Raw genomic sequence first — 21552 nt, 5'->3', positions numbered from 1 at the left:
TGAATTATCTGACATGAGTTTTGTGTTCCTGGTTGGATCTTGACTGATGTAGCTAACTTTGCAAATAAGCACATACAACAACTCTACATCATTTAAGACCTGCCCATGTTCCACTATATGAATGTTTTACGATTTATTTAATCATTTGGCTATTGATAAACATTTGTTTCCAATTATTTTGCTACTACAATCAGTGGTATAATGACCATCTTTGCATATTTGTGTATTTCTATAGGACAAATTTCTAGAAGTAAAATTGCTAGGTCAAGAAGAGTATGCATCTTTTTTTTTTTTTTTTGAGACGGAGTCTCACTCTGCCGCCCAGGCTGGAGTGCAGTGGCGCGATCTCCGCTCACTGCAAGCTCCGCCTCCTGGATTCACACCATTCGCCTGCCTCAGCCTCCCTAGTAGCTGGGACTACAGGCGCCCACCACCATGCCTGGCTAATTTTTTGTATTTTTAGTAGAGACAGGGCTTCACCGTGTTAGCCAGGATAGTCTCGATCTCCTGACCTGGTGATCCACCTGCCTCAGCCTCACAAAGTGCTGGGATTACAGGTTTGAGCCACTATACCTGGCCTTAGATTTTTAATAATATTGTCAAATTTCTCTCAAAAATTTGTACCAAATAATACTTTCAACAACTGTGTGTTAGAGTACCTGCTTCTCTACCTACTCTGTGTGTTAGAGTACCTACCTTCTCTACCCTGCCCAACTCAACTGTGAATCTCACTGATGAAAGTATTACATCAATTTTGTTTGTTTGAGTATTTTGTTTGTTTTGAAACAAAGTCTCACTATGTGGCTCAGGCTGGAGTGCAGTGGCAGGAAAGTGTCTCAGTGCGGCCTCCACCACCTCGGTTTAAGTGATTCTCCTACGTCAGCCTCCTGAGTAGCTGGAACCACAGGTGTGTGCCACTATGCCTGGCTAATTTTTAAATTTTTATTATAGAGATAAGGTTTCACCATGTTGCCCAGGCTTGGCATTTTATTGTTTTACTTTGCATTTTTAAAAATTCTGAGTAAGAGTGAGTATTTTTGTATATACTTATTGTTCATCTGCATTTCTTTTTCTGTGAACGGCCATGTAACTGGTTTTATTTTTTGCTTTTTTTCACTTAATATTATATGTTGTGAACTTTATCTAGAATAGTTAAAAACATGATCAACAAGAACTGCATATTATTCCATTCTATGATTATACCATAATGATTATTTTATTATTAGACATTTAGATTGTTTCCAATTTTTCTTTTTTCTTTTCTTTCTTTTTTTGAGACAGGGTCTTGCTCTGTCACCCAGGCTGGAGTGCAGTGGTGTGATTACAGCTCACTGCAGCCTCGACTTCCCAGGCTCAAGTGATCTTCCCATCTTAGCCTCCCAAGTAGCTGGGGCCACAGGCATGCACCACCACACCTGGCTAATTTTTGTATTTTTTTGTAGAGACAGGATCTTGCTATATTACCCAGGCTGGTCTTGAACATCTGGCCTCAGGTGATCCTCCCACCTTGCCCTCCCAAACTGCTGGGATTACAGGTGTAAGCCACCACGCCTGGCCCAATTTCTCTTAACATTTATACATTCTTTTTTTTTTTCCTCTCGAAGTAAGAATGATTGAGAATAGGAACGGCTCAAGACATTCACAACTAAGGTCATTAATAGCTAGGAATTCCCTTTAAGAGCAAAGGTTTTATCATCAGACAGACCTACTTGCAGGGTGAGTAACTTCTCTAAGCTTCCATTTCCTTCTCTGAGGACTAAATGAGAAAGTGTATGGAAGGTACTTTGCACAGTCCCTGGTACATGGTAGGTGCTGAATACATATTAATTAATTTAATGTAAAATGAAAAATGGGCCTGTATTTTATGAAAAAATTATAAGAAATACTTTTGATCTAGAATTATTTTGTTTGTTTTTCAGGATTAGCATATATTGAGACTGGGAATTGTTTGCCATATCCCTATTTCCTGGATAGCTACTGTGAAGTCCTGCAGTGCTGTAATTTTCTTAACTGGACTTGTGAAGGGCCCAGAAAACTCCATGCAGGATATTGGGAACCATAGCACTGGGAATGTCATGATGCAGATGGAGGCTTCTGATACTAGTGGTCCAGTGCTGTATTCTAAGTATAAATACTTTTTGTCTTGTTTTTGTGAGATGGAGTTTTGCTCTTGTTGCCCAGGCTGGAGTGCAATGGTGCAATCTCAGCTCACCACAACCTCCGCCTCCTGGGTTCAAGCAATTCTTCTGCCTCAGCCCCCCAAGTAGCTGGGATTACAGGCATGTGCCACCATGCCCGGCTAATTTTGTATTTTTAGTAGAGACAGGGTTTCTCCATGTTGGTCAGACTGGTCTTGAACTCCCTACCTCAGGTAATTCGCCCACCTCAGCCTCCCAAAGTGCTGGGATTACAGGCGTGAGCCACCCCGCCTGGCCACTTTCTGTCTTAACAGTGATTCTCACTGATTATTATGAGTTACGGATTGTTATGGTAACCACTGGGGTGGTGGGCTGAATCAGAAGAGCACTATCAAGAGTGTCTTGCATGGAGAGGATCGTAGGTTTTACAATCTTCTGGGAAAACTACTCCTGGGAGATACTGTTGGGCATTACAAGATCATCGGAGTCATCAAAGATCCTTCAAACTTACTAGTGACCCTTGGAAAGTTGAGACTAAGGAGAGTGTTGATCTAGTGCTAGTAACATCTTACATTTCTTTAGATTTGATACTAATTTCCCATTTTTATAGACGAGTGAATTCAGGGTGGATGACAGGAGAGAGATTGTAATGGTATAAATGCTTTGCTTGCTGTAGGTTGAGTGTAGCTTGCCAAATGGGAGGGCTTAACACTTGTAAATTTGTAGATCAGAAATTATTGGGAAATAAAGGATGTGCACGTGTGCGTGTGTGCGTGTGTGCGTGCGTGCGTGCTTGTGTTTAAAATTTTTGATACACGTTGCCAGGTTGCCCTGTGAAAAGTTTACTCCAGTTTGCCCTGGCACCAGCAGGCTGTGAGGATGCCTATTTCTTCAGACAAATTTCTCCAGTCAAGAGGTACCTTCCGGAGAATTGTATGATGATGCAACTGAAGCCCTGGCCTGTGGCCCAAGTAGTCTCCAGAACAGCAGGCTTGAGGCAGCTCATTGCTCCAGCGTGAGTAGATTCCTTTGTCCATCAATGTGAAGTTAAAACGACGGACTAGACCTTTCAATATGTTCTCATTCCTCTCACAGCTATTTTTGGAGCATCTATTGTGTGTCAGGGGGCCTTTTCCTGTCTTAGAGCTTGCCCATCAAAAATAGCAAGACCCACAGTTGCACATCATTAGAAATGCCATAATATTTAGAAACTACTTAGATCTTGGAGAACCCCAGTTCCAGATTGTGTGAACTTGAGTAGGTTACTGGATTTCTCTGAGGCTCAGTTTTCTCTTGTTTACAACTGAGATTATAATATGTATATCAGATGACTGACTTACAGTGTCTGGCCTATCTGGACACTGTGGTTATTAGCATAGGGATTAACAGTGTGGGCTTTGTAGTCAAGTTACTTGGTTTGAATCGTGGCTTCGTTGCACATTGGCTTTGTGATCACAGGCAAGTTATTTAACCTCTCTGTGCCTTACTTTCCTCATGTTTAAAGTGGTCATAATCATACTTGCATCATGGTGTTATTCGGAAGATCAACTGAGAGATGTTTGTAAAGTATTTAGCCTAGGACTTAGAACCTAGTTAATGCTCAATTAATGTAAGTTATTTTTGGCCAGGTATGGTGGCTTACACCTATAATCCCAGTACTTTGGGAGGCTGAGGTGGGCGGATCACTTGAGGCTAGGAGTTAGAGACCAGCCTGGCCAAGATGATGAAACCCTGCGTCTACCAAAAATACAAAAATTAGCTAGCCACAGTGGTGCACACCTGTAGTCCCAGCTACTCAGGAGGCTGAAGCAGGAGAATCACTTGAACTCGGGAGGCGGAGGTTGCAGTGAGCCGAGATTGTGCCACTGCACTCCAGCCTGGGCAACAGAGTGAGACTCTGTCTGAAAACAAACAAACAAAATATATATATATGCATGCTATTTTTAACAGCCTTATTGAGGTATAATTTACATGCTGTTATGGACTGAATTGTGTTCTCTCCAAAATGTATATGTTGAAGTCCTAAACCCCAGTATCTCAGAACGTAACTGTATTTGGAGATAACATCTAAACATCTTTAGCATGCATGTGTGTATATGTAATTAAACTAAAATTAGGTCATTAGGGTGGACTTTAATCCAATATGACTGATGTCCTTACCAAAAGAAGAAATTGGAACACAGCCACATACAGGAGGAATATGATGTGAAGACAAAGGGAGAAGACAACCGTCTGTAAGCTAAGGACACGGACCTGGAACAGATCCTTCCCTCCCAGCCCTCAGACAGAGCCAGCTCTGCAGACCAACACCTTTCAGCCTCCAGAACTGTAAGAAAATTTCTCCTGTTTAAGCCACCCAGTCTGTGAAACTATATTATGGCAGCCCTAGCAAACTAACACACAAACCATAAAATTCAGCCCTGTTAGCGTATAATTCAATGGTTTTTAGTAAATTTGCAGAGTTGTGCAGCCACTACCACGATCTGATTTTAGAGTATTTTTGTCTCCTCTAAAGAAGCCTTTTTGCCATTTGCAGTCACTCCCTCCTCCCACTTTCAGCTCCAGGCAACCACTCATCTTCTTTGTACCTCGACAGATTTGCCTTTTCTGGGTTTTTCATATAAATCTTCTCCAATGAATAGGAAATTCTATATATTAAGAGTCAGCTCATTCTATATTCTTCTCAGCTTCATATTAAAACTTCTTAGAATGAGCCCAAATCTACTGCTTTGTAACTTATTCTACACAGTTAACATATTCCTATCATAGTTTATTTTTAACAGAAATCAGGCAAAAATTATTTTATGTGCCACATAATTGTTGGAATGAGGATGGAAACATTTAGTCAAAATGACCATTGTCGTCATAATTTAAGAAACAACCACTTTATTTTTAGCAGTCGATAAGGAAACAGATTGACGAAAGAAACTATAAGCAAGCTTACTGTTTTGAGTCGCCAGAGGACATAAACGGCCCAAGAAGAATTTCAAGAGAACTACTAATGAGAAACCTTCCGTGGTGAGACTTGAACTAACAAGCTATTCCCTCGGGCTGCTCGGAAACATCTCATAACTAATCAGGGCATTCCGTCAAGACCACATGCACAGGGCCACAGCCTAGACGGCAGAGTGTCCAAACCACCAAAAAAAATGTTGAGGCTGCACCAATAAGGGACTTTGTGCAATGCCTCTGTTATTGAAAAAGTCTATTTAAATGAAATCTTTCTAGGACATTATGTCGAAACTGCAACTGGAAAAGTCTGCTTTCCTCACCTGGAAGAATTGCCCCTATTAAACCATAGTAAGTATAAACAGAAATTATGTATAGCTGTGCATAAGCATGCTTGTGTGTATCTATAGGTAGCCATTTATTTAACAATACGTATTAAGCACCTTGTGTGTGCCACGTACTGTTTTTTTGTTGTTGTTAGTTTGTTTTTGAGATAGGGTCTCACCGTGTCACCCAATCTGAAGTACAGTGGTGCAATCACATTTCACTGCAGCCTCGACCTCTCTGGCTCAGGTGATCCTCCCACCTCAGCCTCCCGAGTAGCTGGGACTGCAGGCCTGTGTCACCACACCTGGCTAATTTTGTAGTTTTTGTAGAGATGGGGTTTCGCCATGTTGCCCAGACTGGTCTCGAACTCATGGGCTCAAGCAATCCTCCCACCTCAGCCTCCCAAAGTGCTGGGATTATAGGCATGAGCCACCATGCCAGGCCCAGGTACTGTTATAAGTGCTTGTGAATATGTCAACGAATAAACAAATGTCCGTACCATTGTAGTGCTAACATTTTAAAAGGGAAAGTCAGAAAATAAACAATAAGGATAATAATAAATTAATTAATTACAGTGTTAAGTTAGAAGGTGTTTCATGATACAGGAAAAAGAAAATTTGAACAAGGGAAGAGAATTGGAAGTACTGAAGGAGAGTGTGGACAGGGTTGCAACATTAAATGGAGTGGTCCATGCAGGCCTTATTGAGAAGGTGGCATTCGAGCGAGACATGAAGGAGGTGAAGGAGTGAGTAGGCAATTTTCTCTGGGAATAATGGTCCAGGCAGAAGAAACTACCAGGGCAAACTCTCTGAAGCGAAAGCTTTCCTGGTGTGTCTGGGGAGCACCCCAGGGGCCAATGTGGCTGATGCCAAGTGAGCAAGAGGAATATAGCAGATGAGGTCATGGTGGATACTAGGAACCAAACCACGTAGGGGTTTGGGGTTCATTGCAAGGACTTTAGTTTTTATTCCAAGTGAGACAGGAAGCGCAACATGATCTGACTTCAGCTTGGAAAAGATCCCTCTGGCTGGTTTAGAAAGGAGCAAGGGTAGAAGCAGGGCTGAGGGACGGGAGCCTATTTCGGAGTCCAGATACGAGGTGATGAGGGTCAGGAGCAGTATACTTAATATGTCTGTGCAACTACAGATTCATTTATCCAGCAGATATTCATAGCCACTATACCATGTGCTGGGGTGCTGTGGCAACCAATTTGCTTACAGTCTCTCTTCTATTACTGTAAACAACATAAGAGTTGACATGGATGGAAGGTTCCTTGCAGGTCAGGCTGGCTCTAAGCGCTTGAAAGGTATTCTCTCAGCAAGCCTGAACCTTATCTCAAAGGCTCAGGTGCCACTATTGTCCTCATTTAAAGGTGAGGAAAGGCCGGCGCGATGGCTCACACCTTTAATCCCAGCACTTTGGGAGGCCGAGACAGGTGGATCACAAGGTCAGGAGTTCAAGACCAGCCTGGTCAATTTGGTGAAACCCTGTCTCTACTAAAAATACAAAAAAAAATTAGCCAGGCGTGGTGGCTGGTGCCTGTAGTCCCAGATACTCGGGAGGCTGAGGCAGAAGAATCTCTTGAACCCGGGAGGCAAAGGTTGCAGTGAGCAGAGATCACACCATTGTACTCCAGCCTGGGCGATAGAGCAAGACTCCGTCTCAAAATAAATAAATAAATAAAAATAAAAATAAAGGTAGGAAAGTCAAACACTGAGAGAGTTGGCAGCCCAAAGTTGTGCAAACAGGCAAGTCAAGATTCAAGTGCACAGGCTTGGGCTACAGAGTGCCTTCCTGAAGATGGCGGTGTGATGAGGGTTAGAATAGGATGACGTGGGAGGGAGAGCAGGAGGGCCACCTGGAGGAGGTGACATTGAAGCTGAGGCTTCATAGGAGTTAGCCAGGGGAAGAGTGGATATAGGGAGGAAAGAATGCAGCGGTGGAAGGGGGAGGGAAGAGCATGTGCAAAGAAAGACCTAGAAGTGAGAAAGCAGGACATTGGAAAGAAAGAAAAAAAACCCAGATGTTGCTGGATCCTAAGTGTGCTAGGGATGGTCACACAGAATGAACTAGAAACACTGGCAGAGAGTAGAAGTTTGGGTTCATTAAATCTGTTGACCAAAAGTCTACTAATTGGCTGGGCACCGGGTTCATGCCTACTATCCCGGCACTGAGAGAGGCCAAGGTGGGAGGATCACTTGAGGACAGGAGGTCAAGACCAGTCTGGCCAACATAGTGAGACTTTGTCTCTACAAACAAATTTTTAAAAAAATATTAGCCAGTAATTTGAGGCTACAGTGAACTGTGAACACACCACTGCACTCTAGCCTGGGCAACAAAGTGAGACCCTGTCTCTAAAAGAAAGAAAAAACAAAAAAAACTACTAATTGCAGATTTGTCTTTAAAATTTTCTTCCTGGGATCTCACACTGTAAAACATATCAATTGAAAGAGTGGATCTTAGAGTAACAGAAGAAATGGCAGCCTAAGAAGTAGCTTGCAGTGAGATCTTCAACCCCCCGATCTCCATCCCTCCCTCAGTCTAACCCAAAATGTACTAAGTAAAGAAATGAGGCTGGGCACAGTGACTCACACCTGTAATCCCAGCACTTTGGGAAGCCGAGATGGGCGGATCAGTTGAGGTCAGGAGTTCAAGACCAACCTGACCGACATGGCGAAACCCTGTCTCTACTAAAAATACAAAAATTAGCCAGGCATGATGGTACACGCCTATGGTCCCAGCTACTCGGGAGGCTGAGGCAGGAGAATTGTTTGAACTTGGGAAGCGGAGGTTGCAGTAAGCTGAGGTCATGCCGCTGCACTCCAGCCTGGACAACAGAGCAAGACTTCATCAAAGAAAAGAAAAGAAGAGAAAAGGCATGAGGTAGCTATGCAAACAGCTTCAAGAAAGTCTCCTGCTTACATTTCCATCAAAGAGCTATAATACAAAAATTCTGTAGCCCCTGTTACAGACAAGTCTAATTGAATCCTGCTCTCCCATTTATAGATAAATGACATCTATAAACTTCATTTATCTGCTCTCTAAAATTGACATGCTATTGCTCATCTCACAAGATCATCATCACTCTCTACTGAGCTAACGCATACAAATTGCATGTTTGATACTTTTTATTCATTTGCAGAACTCAAATATCTAAACAATGATTGCAAGTTCTGAAAAAGAGAATATTTTAATTGTATTTTTAATTTTAATTTTTTATTTTTATTTATTTATTTATTTATTTATTTTTGAGACGGAGTCTCGCTCTGTCACCCAGGCTGAAGTGCAGTGGCTGGATCTCAGCTCACTGCAAGCTCCGCCTCCCGGGTTCACGCCATTCTCCTGCCTCAGCCTCCCGAGTAGCTGGGACTACAGGCGCCGCCACCTCGCCCGGCTAGTTTTTTTTTTTTTTGTATTTTTAGTAGAGATGGGGTTTCACCGTGTTAGCCAGGATGATCTCGATCTCCTGACCTTGTGATCCGCCCGTCTCGGCCTCCCAAAGTGCTGGGATTACAGGCTTGAGCCACCGCGCCCGGCCAATTTTAATTTTTTAAAAGAGATACGGTCTTGCTGTGTCACCCAGGCTGGAGTGCAGTGGCACAATCGTAGTTCACTGTAGCCTCAAGCTCCTGGGCTCAAGTGATGCTACTACCTCAGCCTCCCCAGTAGCCAGGACTACAGGAACATGCTATTGCAACTGGCTAATTTTAAAATTTTGTTGTAGATACGGGGTCTCACTTTGTTGCCCAGGCTAGTCTGGAACTCCTGCCCTCAAGTGAACCTCCCATCTTAGCCTCCTCCCAAAGCACTGGACTAGCAGGCATGAGCCACCATATGCCCAAAGAGTACATTTCTTATTGTCCCCAGAATTGGACAAATTATTTAGTCTTAAGTGACACAGGTATAGGAAAAGATTCAGATTCCACGAACTCTATCCACTTCTGTCCAGAACATTTTATTGAGTTTGCTTCAAAATAAGATGGGACTTTCTTGGCATATAACGTCTGGAGGTCGGACAGTGCACTGACTTCTTAAGCACAGAATCCCCTTGACTTCCAAAGTGAGACCTGGCTTGGCCCACTGAAAAGTGCCTAGACTTTGAAGCCAGATGGATTTGAGATTAACTGGGGTGATGTAGTTGATTGCTCATCAGTGGCACTGGGAATGAATTCACACTGCCTTGTACTTACATGGCTTTCTTTCTCAGTGGAAATGTTGCCATCAGTTCTTTTTGCGATATCAATAGTTTGGCAAGAAAGAAGGTCTCCATCAATGTATTATAGTGATAGGGGGACAAAAATCTGGGAAATGCTACCTAAATTCCTGCAGGATGCATGCAGGTGTTCACAAAGAACATACACTGAGCAATTCAAAGAGCCACAGAATCATGTTTGCTGAGCACACACTTGTCTACATAAGGAGCAGCACTTTGACCTAGAAGCCAGGGACCGGGAAGGCAGTAAGAGAGAAAGAAACAGGGGATGTTGATTCCCCTGTTGTCCTTTGCACCCCTCTACTTAGTAGATCTAACTTAAGCTGTTCAGTGAGCAAAACTCCAGTGTACTCAGTAGCTCCAAAGCAACATTTAGTGTCAAAAAGGTATTTGGGGCCAGGTGTGGAGGCTCACGCATGTAATCCCAGCACTTTGGGAGGCTGAGGCGGGCGGATCACCTGAGATCAGGAGTTTGAGAGCCTGGCCAACATGGTGAAACCTCGTCTATACTAAAAATACAAAAATTAGCCGAGTATGGTGGTGGGCACCTATAGTCCCAGCTACTCAGGAGGTTGAGGTGAGAGAATCTCTTGAACCCGGGAGACGGAGGCTGCCGTGAGCTGAGATCATGCCACTACACTCCAGCCTGGGCGACAAAGGGAGATCCTGTCTTAAAAACAAAGAAAGAAGTATTTGGAGCAAGCAATGGACCCAGTGACGATAATAATTTCAAAGCAAGTAGAGATCCAATGGCAAAGATGGGAGAGGAACAGCCTCAATGCATAGGAAAAGGTGGCTATAACTATGAAAGCCAAAACTGTGTGTGGGGACAGGTGAGGGAAAGGATTCACTGCCTGTGATCCCCTGGCCAGTCGGGGATCCATCCATTTCACACATGGATGCCAAGAGAAAGATGTCTGAGAGGGCAGTGGGTAAGAAGAACAGTTGTGGCCAACTAGCGAAGGGATCACAGGCAGGAACATCAACTCTTTAAGATGCCATGAGCATTGCTGCCTGCAGGTGGCGTCTCTCACTCTGAAGAATTCCTGTGAAGATTAAGAAGCCTTGCAATACATTTTTGGAAGGTCAGTTCACATCTGTTTTCTATTTGTCATATTCTGTCAGCACTTCTGTGAGAACTGAGCCATTACACCAGCCTTGGAAGCCAGAGGCAGCTGGATCCTTCGGCCTGGCATCTCCCAGGCCCGCAGTCCTACTTTAGTGGAGGAAGAGTGGGAAACACTGTGCATCCCAACTTCAGTTCCCTGTGTGTGCCACTGCCACCATCGCTCCCTGCAAACTGCTTCAAAGAGCAAATAGGCACTAGGAATTCAGCCTGGTGAATCCATTGTTCTCCTCCCCATAAAACAACAAACAACTTAGAGGCTTTTCAATCCTCTGATGTGTTTAATTTGTTATCTAGCAACAAAAAAAAAAGAAAGAAAGAAAAAGAAAAGGAAATTCTCCCAAATTCCATACAATTTACAGCCCTCCAACTACAGAACTGGGATTTGCCCGAGACCTACTGCAAACGATCGGCCCCAGGGAAAAATCCAGAACTCAACAACACTCACAGTGGCCTAGTGATGGTTATCAGAATGGTGTTTCTAAATGGTGCTTATCAGTGTGCAGAGGCACTTATCACCAGTAGGCAAAGAGTTCCATGGATGTGGTTCAAAGGACAGCCCAAGAAGCACCTGGGTCACATTCCTGCCCATCTCCCTGCAGCCCTCCCACACCAGTAGGTAACCTAGACTTGCTTCACAGGGTTGGGGTTTGGGATGACAAGGCATCTGTGACAGGCTACTTCGCTCGGATCAGTGTGTAACAATTGATGCCCAGTGCTTAATTTTAACAATAAGAATGTTTATGGTGAGAGATGAACAGTCAATATTTAAGTTGGTCGGCCGGGCGCAGGGGCTTATGCTTGTAATCCCAGCACTTCGGGGAAGCTGAGGTGGGTGGATCACCTGAGGTCAGGAATTTGAGACAAGCCTGGCCAGCATGGTGAAACCCCATCTCTACTAAAAATACAAAAATTAGCCAGGCATGGTGGCGAGTGCCTGTAATCCCAGCCATTCGGGAGGCTGAGGTAGAATCACTTGAACCTGGGAGGCAGAAGTTGCTGTAAGCCAAGATCGCACCACTGCACTCCAGCCTGGGCAACAAGAGCGAAACTCTGTCTCAAATTTAAAAATAAATAAGTAAATAAAAATAAAATAAAATACTCAAGTTGGTCATGGCTTAAAAATTTTTTTAACTTTTTTTTTTTTGAAACAGAATCTCACTCTGTTGCCCAGGCTGGAGTGCAGTGGTATGATCACGGCTCACTGCAGCCTCAGCCTCCTGGGTTCAAGTGATCCTCCTACCTCAACCTTGCTCAGACTACAGGTGCATATGCCCTCACACCTGGCTAATTTTTTATGTTTTGTTGAGACAGCATCTCACTATGTGGCCCAGCCTAGTCTTCAACTCCTGAGATCAAGTAATCCTCCCACCTCAGCCTCCCAAAGTGCTGGGATTACACATGTGAGCCACCACACCTGGCTAGTCAGGGCTTAAATTATCAAGATCTTGGGTGATTACTTTGAGGCTTCTGAGCAGATGAGAAAGTATGACCAATGCCAGAACATAAGGCTGCCTTGGCAGGAGGCTAAAAATCCTGTGACTCTACGGAAATTGGTTACTTGTCAAGTCTAATTATTTGTGTTCACAATAATTCTGTGTTGTTTCAGAACTACCTTTAAAATGAGGAAATAATTTTTTGATCGCTACCCATGTACTGTGTTTCTGTGACTATTTATTGGTGTTTGTGTGAAAACAACAGCAACCACTTGTTACTGCAGAAATGGTCGCTTTGGAAATCAGCAGCACTTAATTTAATGCTGGCATTTTGTTGCATGTCTCCCCACAAATGCTTGACTTAATTTTTCTTACGATAGAGAAAAAGAAAGCAATAAAAGCTTTTGAAGCTAAATGTCCCTTAAAAAAAATTGCTGATGGGGAAGTCTTTTCTCACATAGAAAGAGATTTTAGTTAAGATGATCAAATGAAATAAGCTATATTTAAAGTTTCTGGCTCTTTCGTTTGCCTTAGTCAAATAAAGCTTGTGTATTTTAGAGATGAAATCAAAGGTCATTCTTCTGATAGAGACAGATTCTGGGGATTGTCTTATATTAGGGAAGCCATTTTAGCAGTGACTTCAGCCTTGGCAGATGATAATGCTGTTCAAGTCATATTCAGTAAATGGAAGAGTTCCAAAATCTTTCATTTTTGGACTGAAGATCCTATGCTTGCAATACGTATAGGACATTATTTACTAGCCAGCCTGGCCCATGAAGTAACGTGGCGAAGCCCCGTCTCTACTAGAAATACAAAAATTAGCTGGGTGTGGTGGTGCACTTCTGTAATCCCAGCTACCAGGGAGGCTGAGGCACGATAATTGCCTGAACCCGGCAGGTGGAGGTTGCAGTGAACCAAGATCTTGCCACTGCACTCCAGCCTGGGTGACAGAGTGACACTCTGTCTCAAAAAAAGACATTGTTTACTGGTTTTCTGATATGCACCCAATCTTGATTGTCAGTTTGCTCTCCTTCTTTGTTAAATGTCTGTGATAAACAAATACTCATCTAAAACATTCATTTGTCAACAAAGGAATGTATGTGTTGGAGGGAGTCAACAACCAAGAATTAGAGTAATTTAAGTTGGTTTTTTTCTCCCACATATTTCCCTTGGTAGAATCTATCCTTGGGTGATAGTATTAACTCTCATCTGTTTCATACCAAACTAAAACCTATGTAATCTAAATGCATTTGAGCTAATCTTTCAACTTTTGCTACCTTCATCATAATTGCCAGTGAGTTATAAATATAGCTGGCTTGAGCCAGGCGCAATGGTGCATACCTGTAGTCCTAGTTTCTCGGGGGGCTGAGGCAGGAGGATCGCTTGAGCCCAGGAGTTCAAGTCCAGCCTGGGCAACATAGTGAGACCCCGTCTCCTAAAAAAAAAAGATTTTATATATATATATATGTTTTATGTATAAATATATATACTAAATATGTTTTATATATAAATATTTTTATATTAAATATATATATAATTTAAGCCATATATATATATATATATATATATATGAGGCTTAAATTTTACTTTAGTCATTTCCCCTGCTCACCTCTGCTCATTCTTCCTTTAGTGCCCAATTCAAATGTCACCTCCTCTGAGGCCTCACTTTCCTGTTCTCAGTCATCCTCCATGAATAAATCCTCCCTATGCTTTGTGTATACATCTACTGTGCTCATCCTACTTTACTTTTTTTTTTCTTTAGAGACAGGGTCTCACTCTGTTACCCAGGCTGGAGTGCAGTGGTGCAATCATGACCCACTGCAGCCTCAACCTCCTGGGCTCAGGACATCCTCTTACCCCAGCCTTCTGAGTAGCTGGGGCTGCAGTTGTGCTCCACCACTGCTGGCTAATTTTTAAAATTTTTTGTAGAGACGGGGTCTTGCTATGTTGTCCAGGCTGGTCTTGAACTCCTAGTCGCAAGTGACCTTCCTGCCTTGGCCTCCCAAAGTACTGGGAGTACAGGCGTGAGCCACCACCTGGCTCAGCCAACTTTATAGTCATGTGTTCATGTGTCATTCTCATTAGGTTGAATCAAGACAGGGACTATGCCTCATTCATCTTTGCATGCCAGACCCTGGCTCAGTACCTGCCATTATAGAAGGTTTATATAAATAGTTGTTGAAGGAAAGAATATCAAGTGTTGAGCACTCTGATGGGACAAAGGATAGAAAAGGAGTCAGTCCCTACTCTCAAAGAACATACAATATAGTGAGCCAGAAAAGACCTGGGCATAAATACAATGTGAGAATGTGTGTGACAGGTGGCACTGCCAGTAAGACATTTGAGAAAGGCCTCAATGAATGCTGGGAGGACCTTCCAAACAATAGACCTGCATCAGCAAAGGAAGAAAAAGCATGAGGTTTCTTTAAGTTGCCCAGGTGATATCAGGTAGGTGTCAAAAAGCGGTGGGAGATAAGGTCAGAAATCTGGCTGGATCTGGATGGTTGAAGGTCAGAAGCTTTGGAAATTCTTCTTCAAGTGATAGAGATCCACTAACAGTATTTTAAGCACCAACAGTGGTGTGGGAAAGGTGGGTTGTCATTGCTTTGAGGGTAAAATGTGACTGGATTGTTGAGAAGAAAGTGGACAAGAATCCTGACTAATCGTCATGTCCCATTCCCTCAGTTGCTGAATAGAGAGCAGGAGAAAGACATTATCACAGCAATGTTTTAAAAAGATAATTTTTCCAGGATGCAAGGAAGGACATTTGGATGAGAGGCAGGAGGCAGGGAGACCAGTTGGGAGGCTAGGTGTTATAAAAGCCTGAAGAAATGCTGTGGAGGTCAAAGGAAGGGGATGTGCAAAGGAAAGGGTTACTATAGAACTCCATCAACAGTTAATTAATTGAAAGGGACCTGGTTTGGTTAGGGGGAGGGGGATGGAGGCAAGATGACAAGTTGTGTTTCAGATATAATGTATATAAGGTGCTAGAAACACATCCAGGAGATTTCCGTCAGATCATTGGAGATGTGTAAAAAGAACGTGAGAGACAGGGACAGAGAGAAATTTGGCAGCTCTTCATAAAAAGGGATGGATGGCAAAAGCCACATGACTCCACTCATCCCATGAAGATGAGTGGGATCCTAGCTGGAAAATTCCAGGACCAGACCTTAGGAGAAGCCTTCATTTAGGAGGCAGAAAGAACACAGCCAGCAAAAATGGTCAAAAGTGATAAATGTCATGTTACGTGAACTTTAACACAATAAAAAACATTGGGGGAGAAAAAGAGGCCCATTAGCTACCACTCCTTTCCCCTCCATCCCCTGCCTCCCAGTCCCCAGTACCCACCAATCTACTTTCTTCTCCATGAGTTTGCCTGTTCTGAATGCTGTACATGGATGGAATAACGATGTCATTTGAGGTCTTTTGCGTCTTTCACTTGGCATAGTGTTTTTAAGGTTTGTCCACGTTGTGACTGGCATCACTACTTAATTTTGTCAACAAATAATATTCCATTCTATGGATATTGCCACATTTTGGTTTTTGTTCTGGGGGGATGGGGTCTCGCTGTGTTGCCCAGGTTGGTCTCAAGTAATCCTCCTGGCTTCAAGTAATCCTCCCACCTCAGCCTCCCCAGTGGCTTGGATTACATCTGTGAGCCCCAGCACACAGCTCCGATACACCACATTTTGTTGATCTATCTGTCAGTTGATGGATATTTGGGTTGTTTCCACCTTTTGGTATTAGAAATAACGCTGCAATAAACATTCCTGTACAAAAAAAGATAGATATTAAGAATCACCATATGAGAAGGTTATCAATGAATGTGAAGCCAAAATTAGTAGGAAAAAAAATTATAAAGGTGTGTCAGGCAATTACTGAGTAAAAACATTATTTTTCTTTATTATATAATGTTTTTGTATTTGTCAGCTATTAAAATTTTATATTATATCGTGTTTTCTTTTCTATTGCAAATTTGTGTTCACATGTGTACCTTAAAAAAATGGCATTAGGAATCTAAGAGAACCAGGAACATAAGTTCTAAGGAAGCCAACCAGCGTGTCATTTCTAGAGAGGCGGTCAGGAGGTCCAGAGAGTTCAAGGACAATGGAGATGGAGCAAACACCTGTGCATTTCATGACTAAGAAATCACCGATGACTTTCAAGAGGGCACTTCCAGGTGAAAGACAGGAACAAGGCCGGGTGCAGTGGCTCACTTCTATCATCCCAGTACTTTGGGAGGCCAAGGCAGGCGGATCACGAGGTCAGGAGATCGAGACCCTCCTGGCTAACACAGTGAAACCCTGTCTCTACTAAAAATAAAAAAAAATCAGCCGGGAGTGGTGGCACGTGCCTGTAGTGCCAGGTACTCGGTAGGGTGAGACAGGAGAGTCGCTTGAACCCGGAAGGCGGAGGTTGCAGTGAGCCGAGATTGCACCACTGCATTCCAGCCTGGGCGACAGAGCAAGACTCGGTCTCAAAAATAAAAAAAGACAGGGACAAAACCACAGGTCTAGGCAACTGAAAATTCAAATGCTTACATGAAGGGTACTCTGACAACCTGGTGACCACATGCCCCACCCAAAGGTAGCAGCTAGAGGCTGTGCCCACATCATTGTTGCCATGTAGAAAAGGTGGCCCAGACCAGTCAGCTGTGTGACCTTTATGGAAAAGACTGGAATCCTCATTTTTAAGTGAAATTTCCCACTTTTAGAAACACCGTGAAGGTTGAGTAAAACACCCCTATAGACTATCTGGTATTTGAGCTACCAGTTCTAGCAACCCCTGCTCTAAGAGCTTGGTTTGAGGCACTGACAACAGGACAGGAATCTTTTGAAATGTAAGACAGTGCAAGGGTATCCAGTCTGATGGGTGTATTAGGGTTGGGAGGAGACCAGAGTGCTAATAGGTATCAAAGGGAAGATAGAAGATTCTGGAGAAAGAGGTCCAAGGAGGGGATGAAGGATGTGAGATCCTTAGGGAGAAGAGAGACCTTTTCCTTTGAGATGAGTGAGATGAAGAGAGTGAGCAACAGAAATGTTAGATGTTGAGAATGAGGGTGAAAGTTAATGAAGGAACATCGAAGACCCTGAAATTAGTGTCTCAGTGAACTCTAAATAGAAGGTAAGCTCTCTCATGTCCTCACTTCCAAGATGACAAAGAAAAGAAGAAACAACAGCCAGGCGCAGTGGCTCACGCTGATAATCCCAGCACTTTGGGAGGCTGAAGTGGGCAGATCACTTGAGTCCAGGAGTTCGACACCAGCCTGGCCAACACAGCAAAACCCTATCTGTACTAAAAATACAAAAATAGCTGGGTGTGGTGGCACACACCTATAGTCCCAGCTATGTGGGAGGCTGAGGCAGGAGGATCACTTGAGCCCTGGACACCAAGGCTGCCGTGAGCCAAGATCACACCACTGTACTTCAGCCTGGGTGACAAAGTGAGACCCTGTCTCAAAAAAAAAAAAAAAAAAGAAAGAAAAAGAAAAGAAGAAACAATGGTTGTGCCAAAAAGGGCCAAGGCCACACGTAGCCTGTTCCCTGTACAACTGCACCCAATGTGTGTCCATGGACAAGGCCATTAAGCTTGTCATTAAAAACAGAGGCCATAGCCATCAGGGCCATTTCTGAAGTGAGTGTCTTCAACATCTGTGCTTCCCAGCTGTATGGAAATTGTATTGTGATACGAGTTGTGCCATTCATGGCAAAGTAGTCAGGAGTCGTTCTCATGAAGCCCAGAAGGATCCAATACCCCTCTCTGAGTTAGACTTACGGGTGCTGTTCCATGACCTCCGCGAAAGCCTGTGTAAGGTGTTTTCAGTCTTAAGGATGGAAAACTATCCTCTGGAAAAAAATAAAATGGCAATTATTCTTTTTTTAAAAAAGTAAACATTGAGATCATCTGCTGAGGATGAGAGAGACAAAGACTGGACTTTATGCTGTGGCAGGATGAGGAGTGTCTGAAATAGTCCCCACGGTCAGGATCTAACCAGCAACAAATCAAACCAATAAAGACCTGGCTGAGGTTGAAAGCACACAACCATAGGGATTTTTCACTTAATCGCCACTTTTTAAGTGGCTGCTTCATTCTGGGTACTGGGCTAAGCTCTAGGGATTTCCAGTCAAGTGAAGGAGATAGATGAAGAAACAAGTAATTACCACAGGGCTGTATATGTCATAAAAGGGGTATAAACAGGGCACTTTTGAGAAAACCAAGGAGGAACACCCTGGAAGCCTTTCTGAGGAGGAGGCATTTAAGTTTATATTTGAAAGATAAGTTGTAGTTGCTATGAAAACAATGTGAAAGGCCAGAAGAGACCATCTATACAAAGCACTAGAAGGAGCAACAAGCATGGGGCATTCCGGGAATCTCAGCTAATTCCACAGATCTGAAACAGCATGCCTTGGCAGATTAGGAGGGGGTGAAATCGAAGAGCTGACATAAAGAAGCATAAATAGTCATGGAACTTCTACTTGCCCTATAGACAAGAAAGAGCCGTAGAAGAATTTCAGGCGTAACAGTGGCATCATCAGTTTGTTAGAAAGAACACACTGGCTCCATCAACGAGGAGGCCAATTTTGATATGCAATTATGAACCCAGCCCCAGCAGATACATCTTGCTGGATCTAACTAAATCATGGCACTCTTAATCTCTTTATCCACTAATTAATCTAGGGTGGGGACATGCAACCCGGTTCTGGTCAATGGGGTATAAATGGATGTCTAAGGGAGCCTCTGGGAAAGAGATATTTGGTAACAGAAAAATACTAGAGAAGAAAGCATTTGTTGTCCCCTTGCTTCCTTCTCTTTCTAGATATTACTCTATGAAGATGTAATGTTTGGAGCTGCAGCAATCATTTTGGAATCACGAGGCAATCAACCTAAGAATGAAAGGCAACAAGTTGAAGATAGCAGAACAGAATAAAGACCCTGGATTCTTGGTGACACTTTTGGTTTCCAAAACTACTCTGAGTTGGCCAGCTTTGAGCTTACCAAGTCAATGATGAAAGCTCTTATGGTTTAAATCATGATTAATTGGCTTTTTTGTTAATTGCCACGATGCCTTATATGTGGCCATCACAGTAGAAAATTGAGGGAGCAAAAGATCCTAACCTGCTACGGGGTCACTCAGAGATAGCCTCATTTCCATACTCAGGAGATAGGATGCATACTCTTGGTTAATCTTCTGTGTGTCTCATTAGTCTTTATCCTGCCCTTCGACAGTCTCAGCTGAATCATATGAAGCTACTTTATTCATCTACATTCTCTTCTTTGTTGCTTTCCTTGTTCTCTCCCAGACGGAATTCATTTTTCTCATTTAAAGTCTGATATGGTTTGTCTTTGTATCCCCACCCAAATTCCATCTTGAATTGTAATCCTCAGGTGTTGAGGGAGAGACCTGGTGCGAGGTGATTGGTTCATGGGTGCAGATTTCTCCCATGCTGTTCTCATGATAGTGAGTGAGTTCTCACGAGATCTGATGGCTTTATAAGGGGCTCTTTCCCCTTCGCTCTCCCTCACTTCCCTCCTGCCATCTTGTGAAGAAGGTGCCTGGTTCCCCTTTGCCTTCTGCCATGATTGTAAGTTTCCTAAGGCCTCCCAAAGCCATGCAGAACTCTGAGTTAATTAAACCTCTTTCCCTTAGAAATTACCCAGTCTCAGGTATTCTTTATTGCAGTATGATAACAGACTAATACATAGTCCCAGGGTCTTGGTGTATATATTTTTATATATACTATATATATGTATTTATTATATTTACACTATATACACTATATATAGTGTAAGTATATATAGTGTATATAGCATAAATATATATGCTATATAGTATAAATATATACGCTATGTATATACACGCTACATATATGTATACACTATATATATATATTTTTTCCTTTTTTTGAGATGGAGTTTCGCCCTTGTTGCCCAGTCTGAAGTGCAATTGCTTGATCTCGGCTCACCACAACCTCTGCCTCCTGGGTTCAAGCGATTCTCCTGCCTCAGCCTCCTGAGTAGCTGGGATTACAGGCATGGGCCACCATGCCCTGCCAATTTTTTTGTATTTTTGGTAGAGACGGGGTTTTTCTGTGTTGGTCAGGCTGGTTTCAAACTCCTGACCTCAGGTGATCCATCCACCTCGGCCTCCCAAAGTGCTGGGATTACAGGCGTGAGCCACCGTGCCCAGCTGGGTCTTAGTATTTATTATAATAAATTTTAGTTCATTCTGAGGCCAGGGACTCTGTTTTCTTTATCTTAGTGCTTATGGCAGAAAGACTGGCAAATATTAATAATAGGTGCTCAGAAAGTGTGTTTTAAATGGAATTTTGAGAAAGTGGCCTGAACAACAACAATAAGGAGAATCATGGGCTTTTTCATGAGCTTCCCCAGATTTGCCAGACTGGATTCTGAGCTGCTTGCAGAATGGACAGCTCCGATGGTGCACACCTTCTCCTGTGGAGTGACTACCTCAGGCATGGCCTCCATTGCGCCCACACAGTGAGAGCTGTAGCAGAACTGGTTCTCAAGTCAGTTCAAGCAGACTGTGGAGTCTTTGGCACCTCCCCTGACTTCCAGATGCAGAGATAGCACTGTGCCTCAGGATGTGGCTTCCCCATTGGCTGCCTGGAGAGGTCTTTGGTTACACAGCCTGAGAGTGCTAGAGAGTTATCACTTTGTGAGGTCTACTTGGACCAAAGAGAGACAGGAGGTGCAAAGGAGCCCACACATGAAGTCATCCCCCTCACTCCTTGGTGGACCACTCTGTGCACCGTAATTCCATACAGCCCAACCAAGCAACCCACTGTATGATCTCATGAAGCTGTAGCCTGCTTCCTGATGCCCCACTTTCCACTTGCTTTTTCTCCATCCCCGACTGACTTCCTTTTTACTAACTCTTGCTGCCCTGGAATTGTACTCCCTTCCATCTAATACAATATTAGGCCAGGTGTGGTAGTTCAACCCAGCATTTTGGGAGGCCAAGGCAGGACGATCGCTTGAGGTGAGGAGTTCAAAATCAGCCTGATCAACATAGCAAGACCCTGTCTCTACAAAAGAAAAACAAACAAAAAATTAGTTGGGCATAGTGGTATGTGCCTGCAGACCCAAATACTTGGGAAGCTGAGGCGGGAGGATTGCTTGAGCCCAGGAGTTTGAGGCTACAATAAGCCATGATTGCACCACTGAACTCTGGCCTGAGTGACAGAGTGAGACCCTATCTCAAATAATAATAATAATAAACTATTTGTATATGCCCTTGCCTCCATCTTTGTTTTCTAGGCTAAGACAAAGAGGTATAGCTATGACTCAGAATCCATTTTCTTGTTGAATATCTGTGGATATTACTTCAGTTTAAATTCTCTT

The 21552-nt window shown here is 43.3% G+C and overlaps 1 long non-coding RNA gene across 1 annotated transcript; it reads left to right on the top strand.

Annotated features, from left to right (window-relative positions):
• Positions 1–5040: 5040 nt before the first annotated feature.
• LOC117089764 lies at positions 5041–19843 on the top strand. The gene is made up of 3 exons (XR_004439739.1): positions 5041–5156; positions 5367–5438; positions 19007–19843. It is a non-coding gene; the product is annotated as an uncharacterized LOC117089764 (long non-coding RNA).
• The last annotated feature ends 1709 nt before the right edge of the window (positions 19844–21552 follow it).

Source organism: Trachypithecus francoisi, unplaced genomic scaffold (assembly GCF_009764315.1).
Source record: "Trachypithecus francoisi isolate TF-2019V2 unplaced genomic scaffold, Tfra_2.0 Lachesis_group11, whole genome shotgun sequence".
Classification (NCBI taxonomy): domain Eukaryota; kingdom Metazoa; phylum Chordata; class Mammalia; order Primates; family Cercopithecidae; genus Trachypithecus; species Trachypithecus francoisi.
Note: the sequence above shows the minus strand (reverse complement) of the source record. Positions and strands in the feature narration are given on the sequence as shown.